The sequence below is a fragment of the Grammomys surdaster genome, unplaced genomic scaffold, assembly GCF_004785775.1.
Source record: "Grammomys surdaster isolate TR1022 unplaced genomic scaffold, NIH_TR_1.0 125463, whole genome shotgun sequence".
NCBI classification, from domain to species: domain Eukaryota; kingdom Metazoa; phylum Chordata; class Mammalia; order Rodentia; family Muridae; genus Grammomys; species Grammomys surdaster.
Window position 1 is genome coordinate 1332289 of NW_021620326.1, and position 11197 is coordinate 1343485.

Genomic DNA, 11197 nt, shown 5'->3' on the forward strand with positions numbered 1-11197 from the left:
CAGATAGTGGGGGACAGATTAGTGAGAGTCAGGGATACTGGAGGCCCGTCCTTGGTTCTGGGAGCAGTTGCATGAGCTAGGCAGACCCAGTTCACACCAGTTCACTCACTGGTGAATGGTGCACATGTGATGGTGCACTTCATTCATCACAGTATTGGAGAAACTGAGGCAGGAGGCTCATGAGTCCTAACCAGTGGAGCCTGGGCTACACAGTGAGACTCTGTCTCAACACAGCCAAACGGAAAGACTCAAGAAGTGTCTTCAGAAAAGAGATGAGACTTTGGCAATTTGTGTCTGAGGGCACGGTGATGAGGTCCCGAGGGGCACAGAGAGGGCCCCAGAGAGTGGCCTGTGCCTGAGTGAACTTCTCTGTGTACACAGGACACCAGGGGAACACTATGCATGGTCCTGGACCTGTGTGCTCTGTCTGTCTGTCTGTCTGTCTTCCTCCTTCCTTCCAACTCTCTGCCATTCTATATCTCATTTTTGAGGGAGCAGCTCATATAGTCCAAGCTGGCCTCAAACTCACCATATAGCCCAGGCTGGCCTTCAACCTGTGATTCTCCTGCCTCAGCCTCTGGAGTGCTGGGCTAACAAACTCAGAACCTAACTTTTGTCCTCATTTCAACTGCTCAGGGGGCCATGAGGCTGGTTCTTCCATCTTCCAGGGCTTACCCTCAGTTGGAGAACACTGTGACACTCCAAATCCTCCCCTGGGGCCCCAACGGGGTGGGCCTCTTTCCCCTCTTGCCCCAACCTGTCAGATCCTGCACTCTGGGCCAGCCTGCCTGTTGGGCCCCACATGGGAAGGAAGCTGCAGAGTCCCCAAGACTTGGGCCTCTGGGGCGGCTTCATCTCACACTCACCCCAAAGTTCGAGAGAGTGCTGAACTGAACCACTAGCCGGTTGTGTCCTGAGTCGGAGAAGTGAGCAGAGGCTGCCTGTCCCTCCATTGCTCTACCTGGCACGTACCAGGTCACCCCTCTCCCCTAGCCTTATTCAAAGGGGAGGCGTCCCCTTCTCCCCCACAGGTTGGGGACTCCGTGGCAGTCTATGGAAATGTTGGGAGTGGTTGGGAAACCTGCCCTTAGAGCAGTAGCCACCCAGTTCTGGGAAGGCCCGGCCCGTGCTGTGGTGTTCAGTGTGGGCTGGGGTCCACCCGCCTCTGTTCTGCCCCACAGAGGGCCAAATAGCAGTCCGACATGCCCAAGGAGGTTGGCGTGGCCACAGAGGGCACCCTGCCCCTCCTTGGCTGGGTTTTGTTCCCGGCCCCCTACCTGGGCACCAGGCCAGGCCCTGTGGCAGGGCCCCGTCCAGGGGAACAATGCCACCGTGTTCCTGATGGTGGAGGGGAGGCCTAAGGATGAAGAGGGAGAGACATGCACACGAAAAGGGAAGGATGGAGTTGGGGGAGGGGGGCTCTTTCTTAAGGATATACCCATAGCTGTGGAGTCTCCCAGAGGTTCCTAGTGGGTGGATGGGAGAGGGTCCCGGGAAGCCCAGATACGGGAGGGGCGCAGCCTCAGGGATCACCTAGCCTAGAATCAGAAAGTCCACAGCAGCAAGAGAGGATTGGGTGAGATAAAAGGAGGGACTTCCTAGACTGGAGAAGGTGCTGTAGAAGTGAAGATTTCTGTTTGGCAGGACCCCCCGCCTCCCGGAGTACCCAGGCCCATGCCCATTCCGGATATGGAGAAAGTTGGGCCTGAGTTGGGGGACAGACGAGTAAGCGTGGGGCGGGCCGCCTCGGGGGCACATGACGGCGGCGCCCGCCCCGCCCCGCGCCCGCCCCCTGCCCGGCCGTGGGGGGAGGAGACGCGGAGGTTTTAAAGGCGATCTGGGCCGGCCGGCGGGGTGGGGCGCGGCCGGCGTCGTCTCGCCCGCGCGCAGCCCGGCTCCCCTCCCCCGCGGGGAACTGGGGTCCGACCCGGGAGAGACTCGCGGGGCGCGGGCGGCGACAACTTTCCCGCGCGGGCCGGGGAGCAGAGAGGGGGCCGTGACCGCCTGGCCCGGGAGGCAAGAAGTGGATCTGGCTGCGGGCGACAGCAGGTAGACTCGCGGGGCCCGAAGGCCTGACCCCGGCGTGGTGCAGCGCCGAGGCCACAGCCCTTGGTCTTGACGAGAGGCCTGCTGCTGTCTTGTGCTAGCCCCAGACTGACCTCTAGATTTGCAGGCCACCGAACCCCTCCGCTGTGCGTGACCTTCCAGCCTGGCCAGGCCCCGCTGGCCATCTGAGTGTCTAGGAAGTCCCTTGGCTCCCCGTACCTGCCCCCTTCCCAGCCTGCAGCAGCTGCCCGCCTCTGGCAGGGTGGCCTGACAAGGTAAGTCTGGGGGCTGGACGACCCTGGCCCCGAGGCTGCCCCAACCAGCCCGGCAGGTGCGGAGGCTTCCAGGCGAGGTGATGCGGGCTCGCCCTGGCCGCTCACCCACGCACTGTGCCTGGGCCAGCCTGGGCACATGTGTTCACACCACCACAGTGCTGGGAAGGGAGGATCCTTCACTGGGCCCATTCCCTGAGGAGCATCATAGCTCTCTGTCCTTGCCTGGGGAGGGGGTCCCCAAGAGCATCCCTGAGACCCCTCGACTGGACAGGCCTTGCTCGAGGACCTAGCAGGGGGCCTTAAAATAGCTGTGGGCCCAGCCCAGGGCTGGCACGCGGCGCATATGCGTGACAGGGCGTGTCCAGGGGGTCGGGCCTGTCTGTGCTGGCCCGGCCTCTGAGCTTGGCAGATTCTTACTTGCTGGAGAAAGGCAGCCAAGGCAGATGCCCCATGAGGCACCCCATGCCATGGGCCACCCTATGCCTGTTGCAAGTGGAGGCCAGATGTTCCCAGCAGGCCCCAGCTAGCCCTATCCTTCTGTGCTTCCCTGAAACAGGCCTGTGGGAACAGGAGGGTCTCAGTGGAGCACAGGCCGACTTAGAGCTGATGTGGCTGTGGCTGGCGTGGGACTCACTCACTGCAATACTCCTGCCTCAGCTTCCTGAGTGCTGGGATGACAGGATGCAGCACCATACCCTACCCTGTTCCCATAGCAGCATCGGGCTAGTCACTTTTGCTTTCTGAGTCAGAGTCTGATGTAACCCAGGCTAGCCTTAAACTTCTGATCCTCCTGTCTCCGCACCTGAGTGCTGGAGTCACAGGCCTGCACCATCCCTGGCTTCCATGGCCCTGTTGACTGAACTCTGGGCCTGTGCGTGCCAGGCAAGCACTCTGCTTTTTGAGCTACATCTCCGTCCCCTTTTTAGCTGACAGAGACAGGGTTTCTTGTAGTCTGGGCTAGCCTCAAACTTGTCATGAAGCCAGTAGCGGTCTTGAGCTCCACATTCTCTTGCTTGCAATTCTCAAGCGCTAGGGTTACGGACATGAACCGCCAACTCCGGCTCAGGCCGCCTTTTCTTTATGGAGAGAGTGTAGACATTACTGGGAATGTCTCCGCCGCCTCAGTTATTCCATCTGTAAATGGGAACATTTTGAGATGCAGTGGAACAGAGTACGCCCTGTCCCCTCTAGTCTTCTGTAGGGTGCTCAGGTCTCCTCATATCCTGCTGTTGAATGTCCTCAGTGGACTTGGAGGCGTGTCTTCCTAGCTGGTCATGGGGAAGGATTGAGGGTGGTGGCGTGGGCGTGAGAATTCTTGGGTAGGGAAGGACAGCACCATGCCGGGCATGGCTGAGTCACACTCGAGCGGCGCCTTGCCTCAGGCTGTTGGAGCTAGAGCTGGCGCCACCCTGGGTGTGGCTACCAAGCTGTGGCTCTGGGCAGAGCAGGGCTGGGTGGCAGGATGGGCACACCGGCCTCGAGGGGCTGAGGGGAGCAAATTTGGAGTGTTCGTTGGTACCTCCCGCTCGTCTCCTGTTGTGCCCTTCCAGGACTGGGTTCATTCAACCACAAGTATGCTTTGAGGCTCTGGAACCCTAAACTTTGGGCCTGGGAATCATTAAAATTATCAGTCTATTAATAAAAAATTTTTTGAGGCATGACCTAATGTCATGTAGTCCGTGCTGGCCTGGAATTGGCTAAGTAGTCCAGGGCGTCCTTGAACTCCTGATCCTTAAGCCTCCAGCTCCTGAACGCTAGGATTGCTTGTGTGTACTGTGATGAAGGGTTGTGCTTTAAGATGGGACCCACTGACTCCATGCTTCCTGCAAAATAGTCAAGCACTCTCTACCCACAATCCATGTTGGGGGTTGAGACACATTCTCATTTCATAGCCGGCTGTGGTCTTGAACACATGGCAATCCTCCTGGCTCAGCCTCCTGAATGGTAGACTGACAGACACGCCTCAATGCCTGGCTGCTTCCTGGAAGTTTTGCAGAGTTAAGGGGAAGTGTGAGGCAAAAGGCTTCCAGAAGACAGAGGTGATGGAGGTCAGCGCTCCTGCCTCCTGTCCCAGGCCAGGCCAGGACCTTGGATGAACTTCATCCTGGGGACGCTGATGGGCTTGAAGGGAACCCAGCATCGCAAAAAGAATGTTAAGAAATGGAGTGGGGTATTTGGTTGTTGGACTGTGTGGCTGGCGGGCAGCGAGGGTGGGACGTGGCTGTCGTCTTTCCCTATTTATACCAAGTGATTCAGCCCTCCCTCACCCCTTCCTGCGCCCCCTCCACTCGCGGCTAGGCACTAGGCCCACCCACTTGTCTATGCCCTGCCCCCCAACCCGGGCGGGTTGTCTAGTCCCTGCGTGGGGACGGGCGTGGAGGGCAGGCATCTGCGCCGCAGGTCGGGTTGGCCCCAGCCCAGCCGCCCAGCTCCTGGGAAGAGTCTGGGCCATTAGCGAGCGCTGGTGACTGGGGCGGGGGCGGGGCTGGGCGGAGCCTGCAGCCCTTGGTATTTTCCGATCCTCGCTGCTTCGCGAGAGTGGACAGTATTTGGGGATCAGGGTTGGGGACGGTCGGAGGGCCTCTGTCCTGGTTCCTTCTTGGGGTTCACTGTGGGTCCTCAAGGGATGCGGAAGGCTTGTAGGCTGTGTGTATGCTAATACCGACCGGGATGCCACAGCCCAAGGCCCCCGCCCTGTTCTCCAAGTCCTCCAGTTCCAGGACTTCTGTCCCTTTGGGTCCCTCTGTGAGACTGAGAGTCACAAACCTTGGTACAGGGTGTCCCGGTCCCTGGGCATCTGCGTGGTAATGCCCCTTCACGTCAGACACAGACCTCTGGTGTGTGTAAGGGTGGGAGTGGCCTTGGCCGCAGCCTTGGGCTCTTTGTAGGGGAAACCCCACAGGAAACCAGCCTGGCCAAATGGCCGCCCTTCCCGTTCTGGTCCCTGGGACGAATATGCTGTCTCACTTCCGGAGGTGACTGGGGAGGCTGGTCAGCCTGCAGCCCTGGGCTGCCCCCAGACCCCAAAGAGACAGAGGTGGGCTGGGGTTAGGGCTTGTTGGGAAGAAGGGGTAGTGTGTGTGTGTGTGTGTGTGTGTGTGTGCACGAGTGTATTTGGGAAGACACAGCAGGATATCTCAATCTTTATTGCTCAGACATCAGTAATGCCAGATCTAGACATTAGGATCCACTGTCCTGCCTGTCACTGCCTGATATGACAGCATGCTTCTGTCCTTGATGTCACCCAGGGACTCTCCCAGTTACTTAAGAAGTAGATTTTTCTTTTCTTATACCAAGTATATTACTTAAGAAGTAAATTTTCTTTCTAAGATTGTTTTTATTTTTGGGTATGTGTTGGGTATGTGCCTGTATGTGTAGGTGCCTACAGAGTCCAGAAGAGGGCGCCACATCCGATGCAGCTGGAGCCACAGGCATTTGTGAGCCTCGGAACCAAATTCAGGTTCTCAGAAAGAGCAATGTGCAATCTAAACTCTCCAGCCATCTGCCCAGCCCTGAATTTGTCTGTTTTAGAGTCTCGTGTATCCCAGGTTACCCTCCAGCTTGCTCTGCAGACAAATTTCTTGTTTTATTTTATTTTTATTTTGTTGTTCCCAGACTGGGTTTCTCTGTGTAGCCCTGGCTATCCTAGAACTCTCTTTTAGACCAGGCCTTGAACTCCCTGAGACACATCTGCCTCTGCCTTTGGAGAGCTGAGATTAAAGACATACTCCACTACCTTGAATTTCTTAGCCCTCCATTTCTACCTCTTGAATGCTGCATTTGTGTATGAACCACCACACTTCCTTGATATGGTTCTTGGGGTGAAGCCAAGCCCAGTCAGTGTGTTAGACCAGCAGTTGCCACTGAACCTTACCCTTTGTTGCTTTTTTTTTCTTTTTAATTAAAATTTATTTTTGTGTGTAGGTGTTTTGTCTACATGTATGTCTGGTGTCTGCAGAATCCAGAAAAAAAGTGCCAGATTTCCTAGAACTAAAGTTGGAGATAGTTGTTAGCCACTATGTAGGTGCTGGGTATTGAACCTGGAACCCCCAGAAGACTAGCTAGGGCTTTTAACCCCTGAGCCATTTCTAGCCTTTTGCTTTTGAGACACACCATGTCTTGGTAGCCCAGGCTAGCCTCTGTATTGAGACTTTTTACCTCCACCTTGGATGCAGGGATTACAAGTCTGCAGTCTGCTGTCACGTCCCATCCTATCAGGCTCTGAAGTCACCCATCATTGCTCTTTTGCAGATAGAGACTTTGTCACAGAGCAGTGTTCTTTGTCCAGAGTCAACCAGCAAAGAAGCTGCACGGTCACATGCAGGCAGGCTGACACGCGCCAGAGCTCCCCTAGCCAAAACCCTTTCTCTCCCTTTCCTTTTTTTTCCCCTTTAGAAAGGGCCCCATATGTAGCCCAGGCTGGTCTCATATGTAGCCCAGGCTGGTCTCAAACTCACTTAGATCTTCCTGCTTCTGTCCCCGCAAAGCTGGGATCCCAGGTATGCGCCACAGTAGGGCTTGTATAAGACCTGGCCCTGCTGTCTGAAATGTCACTCTCCTCTCCCGTATGTGCAGTGTACAGAGTGCAGCGTCAAGTGTACTTTCTCAGGCTTGTGTGTGTCTGATGTCCTCAAAGGCAGAAGACACTGACTTTCCTGGAACTGGAGTTACAGATGGCTGTGAGCCACCACATGGGTGCTGGGAACTCAATTCAGGTCCTCTGGAAGACCAGCCAGTGCTCTTAACCACTGCGTCGTCTCTCCAGCCCTGACCTTGTTTTTCTCAGAGAACGTATCTTACTGGGACATGGAGCTGGTAAGGCGTCTTGGAGCGTCTCCTCCCCAGTGCTGGAATTGCAAGTGTGAACTGCCATGCCTGGGGACAGATTACATGATAGCCACTTTATTGATTGACCTATCACTGCAGACCCTGACATTTGTTTTTTGTTTTTGTTTTGTTTTTTGGTTTTTTGAGATAGGGTTTCTCTGTGTAGCCCTGGCTGTCCTGGAACTCACTCTGTAGACCAGGCTGGCCTTGAACTCAGAAATCCGCCTGTCTCTGCCTCCCAAGTGCTGGGATTAAGGGTGTGTGCCACCACCGCCCAGCTTATCTGAAACTTCTTACATAGACCAAGCTGAACTCACAGAGATATGTTGTTAAGTCCTGGTTCCATATGCATTCCTTTGCCTTTCAAGTGCTAGCAGTGTGCACCAGCATTCCTAGCTCTTGCTTATTTTTGTTGTATGTTTGTGGATGTTTGCTTACATGTATATATATGTATTATATGTGTGCCTGGCACCCACAGAGGCCAGCAGGGAGCACCAAAGCTCTTGGAAATGGAGATACAGAAAACTGTGCTTGTCCTGTAGGTTCTGGGAAAGAAACCTGGGTCCTCTGCAAGAGCAGCAGCTGCTCTTAACTGCTGAGCCATCTCTCCAACCCTGAAATTCTTTAAGACAGTTTTTACAAATTGTGTGTGTGTGTTGTGTCTGTGTTCACAAGTGCAGAGATCAGAGGCTGACTGGCAAGGGTTGGTATGCTTTTCTACTTTGTGGTTCTTGGAGTTTGAGCCTAGGGTGTTGGGCTCCATGGCAGGTGTGTTTACTTGCTGGACCATCTTGGTGGTCCCTGAAAATTTTTATTGGCATGCAAGAAGCTATTCTACATTGGGTAGGCCATAAATTTTGTAGCTTACCCTGGTACTGAGTGCCAAATACCTTCTCTGTAAATTTTCACTGGCCTTCCTAGTAGAAGGTCTTAGGTTTAGCTTTTTGTTGTTGTTTCTTCTTCTTTTTCTTTGAGACTGGGGCCTCAAACTGTAGCCCAGTTAGGCCTAAAACTCAGTATGTAGCTTAAACAGGCCTTTGATTGGATTCTTGGCAACTTTCTCCTTAATGGTGAGACAAACTTGAGCCACCAACTGCATCTATTGTAGCCTGCTTTACAGATGGGGAAACTGAGGTTTGGAAGGCCTTTGGGAACCCAAGGAGCAGGGACTGAAACTTTACTGAGGTATTATTGTTGGGGTGGATCAGGCTGCTGCTTGCTTGGGCCCTGGGTTGTGTAGGGTGGGGGTGGGGTATGTCGTGAGCTGGCTGTGGAGGAGAGGGCTGAGGTGGGAGGCCCTGGAGTTTCCTCCTGCCCTTCAGGCTTCTAGGAAGTGGCGCCAGCTGGGGTGAGGTCACTTCCTCCCTCCAACCGCCCACCTCTCTTAGCTTCCTCTCTCCATGGCCCCATTTGGCCTGCTCTGGGCTCAGGGCTGTGGGTGGGGATAGAGACAGAGGGAAGCCGCTGAGAAGGCTCTGCAGCCTCTGTGGCCTGTTAGGGCTTTCTGGCACCTCCAACTTTGAAGGGCTGGGGCTGGAGCACTCCTGTGTGTCCAGCGTCCAACTGGCTCACTCCAGCCTCCCTAATGATTGATGCTTCTCTTCCGTCTTGGAAGCAGAGGAGGGCTGGGGTGTGGCCCAGCAAGCCGAGTTTAGGTTCTGTCCCCAACACGGCTTAAACTGGGTGTGGTGAGGTGTACTTACAATCCTAGACTCCAGAGGTAGAGGCAGGAAGAACGTGCATTCAGAAACTGCCTCAGCTACATGAGACCCTGCCTGAAATACACGAAGAGTCAAGCAAGCAGGAATGTTCTCGTCTCACTCTCTCCTCTTTTTCTCCTGTAGGTGCTACACTCCGGTCCCATCTGCTGTCCCCTCACTGTGCCTCGGCCGGCTGGGGTTCCTGGGGATGGGATTTGATGCCAGTCACAAATCACATTGCCAGGGATTTCCAACTGACCCTGTGCTCTGCCTTGGGGGCTCCTGTTGCCAAGGATGTTTATCTTAGGTACTGGGTAACAGAAGCATCATGACAACCGGCCCGAGGAGCAGGGCTTAGCTGCTTGTGAGCAAGGTCCACAGCAAAGTCGTGTTCACAGTGGCTAAGTTCCGCCCCCTGGACCCCCTGCTGCCCACACTGCTCTGCCTCCTGACTGGGAGGGCTCTGCCTCTCCCTGGGCTCCGCCTCCTGTGCCTACTGAGCTGAAACAGTTGATTCCAGTGCACTGGCTCAGTTCAGCAGGAACAGGAGTCCAGCCCCCTAGGAGCTGGCAACCCTGCTATGAACAAGCCCTGGAGTGGGGACCTGGAAACAGTGTGGTAATTAATTAGTCCCACCTAGGTCCAGTTATCTGCTGGAGGCTCTTCCTCTAAGCCTGCATCTGGATGTCCACCCCATATGGCCACACTTTGAGATTTCTGTGGTTCCCCAAAAGAACAGGTGGATGAGTGGGTGACCCTTGCCTTAGAAAGCCAGTTGTGTCCCCTCAGGGCCTGTGGAGGCCCTTCTCCTAAGTCTGGTGGGGCTTAGGCACCACCCCCTTACACATACCATCCTTGAAGTCAGTTACCCAAGAGGAAGCTGTTTTAGGCCTTCTGACGGTTAAATGCCAACTCCCAGTTTCCGCAACAAGGCACTGACCTGATCCAGTGTGCTGAGCCCTCCCATGTGGCCTGCAGCTTTCTGCTGGTGACAGTGAGGCAGGGAGCAAGGCCCACACAGGCCCTCAAGGATACGAAGGGATCCACCCCCAGCCCCCACCCCAGGTTGTGCCTGTTGGAGCACTCTCTAGGCTTGGAAGTTAAAAAGTTGCCTACTTCCCACAAATGAGACTGATGCTGGCTAGTTGGCATGGGGCTGAGTTACACTTCCCAGACCATCCAGTGTCCTCCCCTCACTCTGGGCAGGGGCAAACTGAAGCTTGGGTGGAGGACCGGGGCTGATGGTTGTATGAGATGCTGTGCGTGTTTTCCAGTTAAATAAAAACTCCCCAGCTTCATTCGTAAGGTCTGAGGTCTCTTCATTCTGCCTCTCACATGTACTGTGGCTCTTTTCATTTCTCTTGTGGGACAGCGTCTCTATATAGACCAGGCTGATCTTGAATCAACTCCTTCAGTGTCTGGGGTTTGGGGACACCAGCTGCACCACTATAGCATACCCTGGGCTCCTAACGTGCACCTATCCCCAACCCTGTTCCACCTGCTTCTAGGAAGGTGTAGATATATTTCTGTGGTTAGAAGTGTCCTGCGACCTGAAGATCCTGAGTGGGTGACATTTGGGGGAGGCTTGGACCGGAGGGATAACCCAAGCCTGGGATGTATGAGTATGAACTGTGGAAAAGAATTTTGGTCTGAGGTGTGATATAAAGAGGACACTAGGCCTAACGGGGCAACCCTGACTGGCAAACCCAGTTCCATGAGGGAGTATGTTCCAAGAATGTACTCTGCATATGCCGGGACGCACTGGCTGACAGATGCCAGGGCTTCAGGATGCGTGCGCGCACACACACACACACACACACACACACAGGTGTTCGTGCCAGAAGGGCCTGAGAGGCGGGTTGCTTCTGACTGGCACCCTTGAGCAGAGGCCCGCACTGTGAACTATGGGCATACTCATGGTCATGGCCAGCTCCCGTGGCACCCAAGCTCGCGCGCTGCTGCAGCGCCCCACAGGTAACACATACACCGGGGCCTCCAGAACTGTCCTCGATAATGACGCAGTCAGACATAGCTGACATAAAGAACCTGGGATTGAGAACCCTAGGCATTCCCTGGATGAACCCATCCAAGGAATGAGAACGTCATTGAAACCCAAAAGTGCAATGGGTCACTGGGGACACAGGCGTCCCCAGCTGCCCTCTGCACCTGGCGCGACCTCCTGAGCTTCGAACGACGTTGTCTGGAGCCACGCGCCCCCTGGTGGCCATTTCCTGCGATGTCAAGGCAGTGCAATCTGGGTGCACTTTCCTAAAACCTGGTCTGTAGGTTTGGGCACTATAAGCCGCCTGACTAGCAGAGATTGACATGCAAACGGTAAAGAAGTAAAGC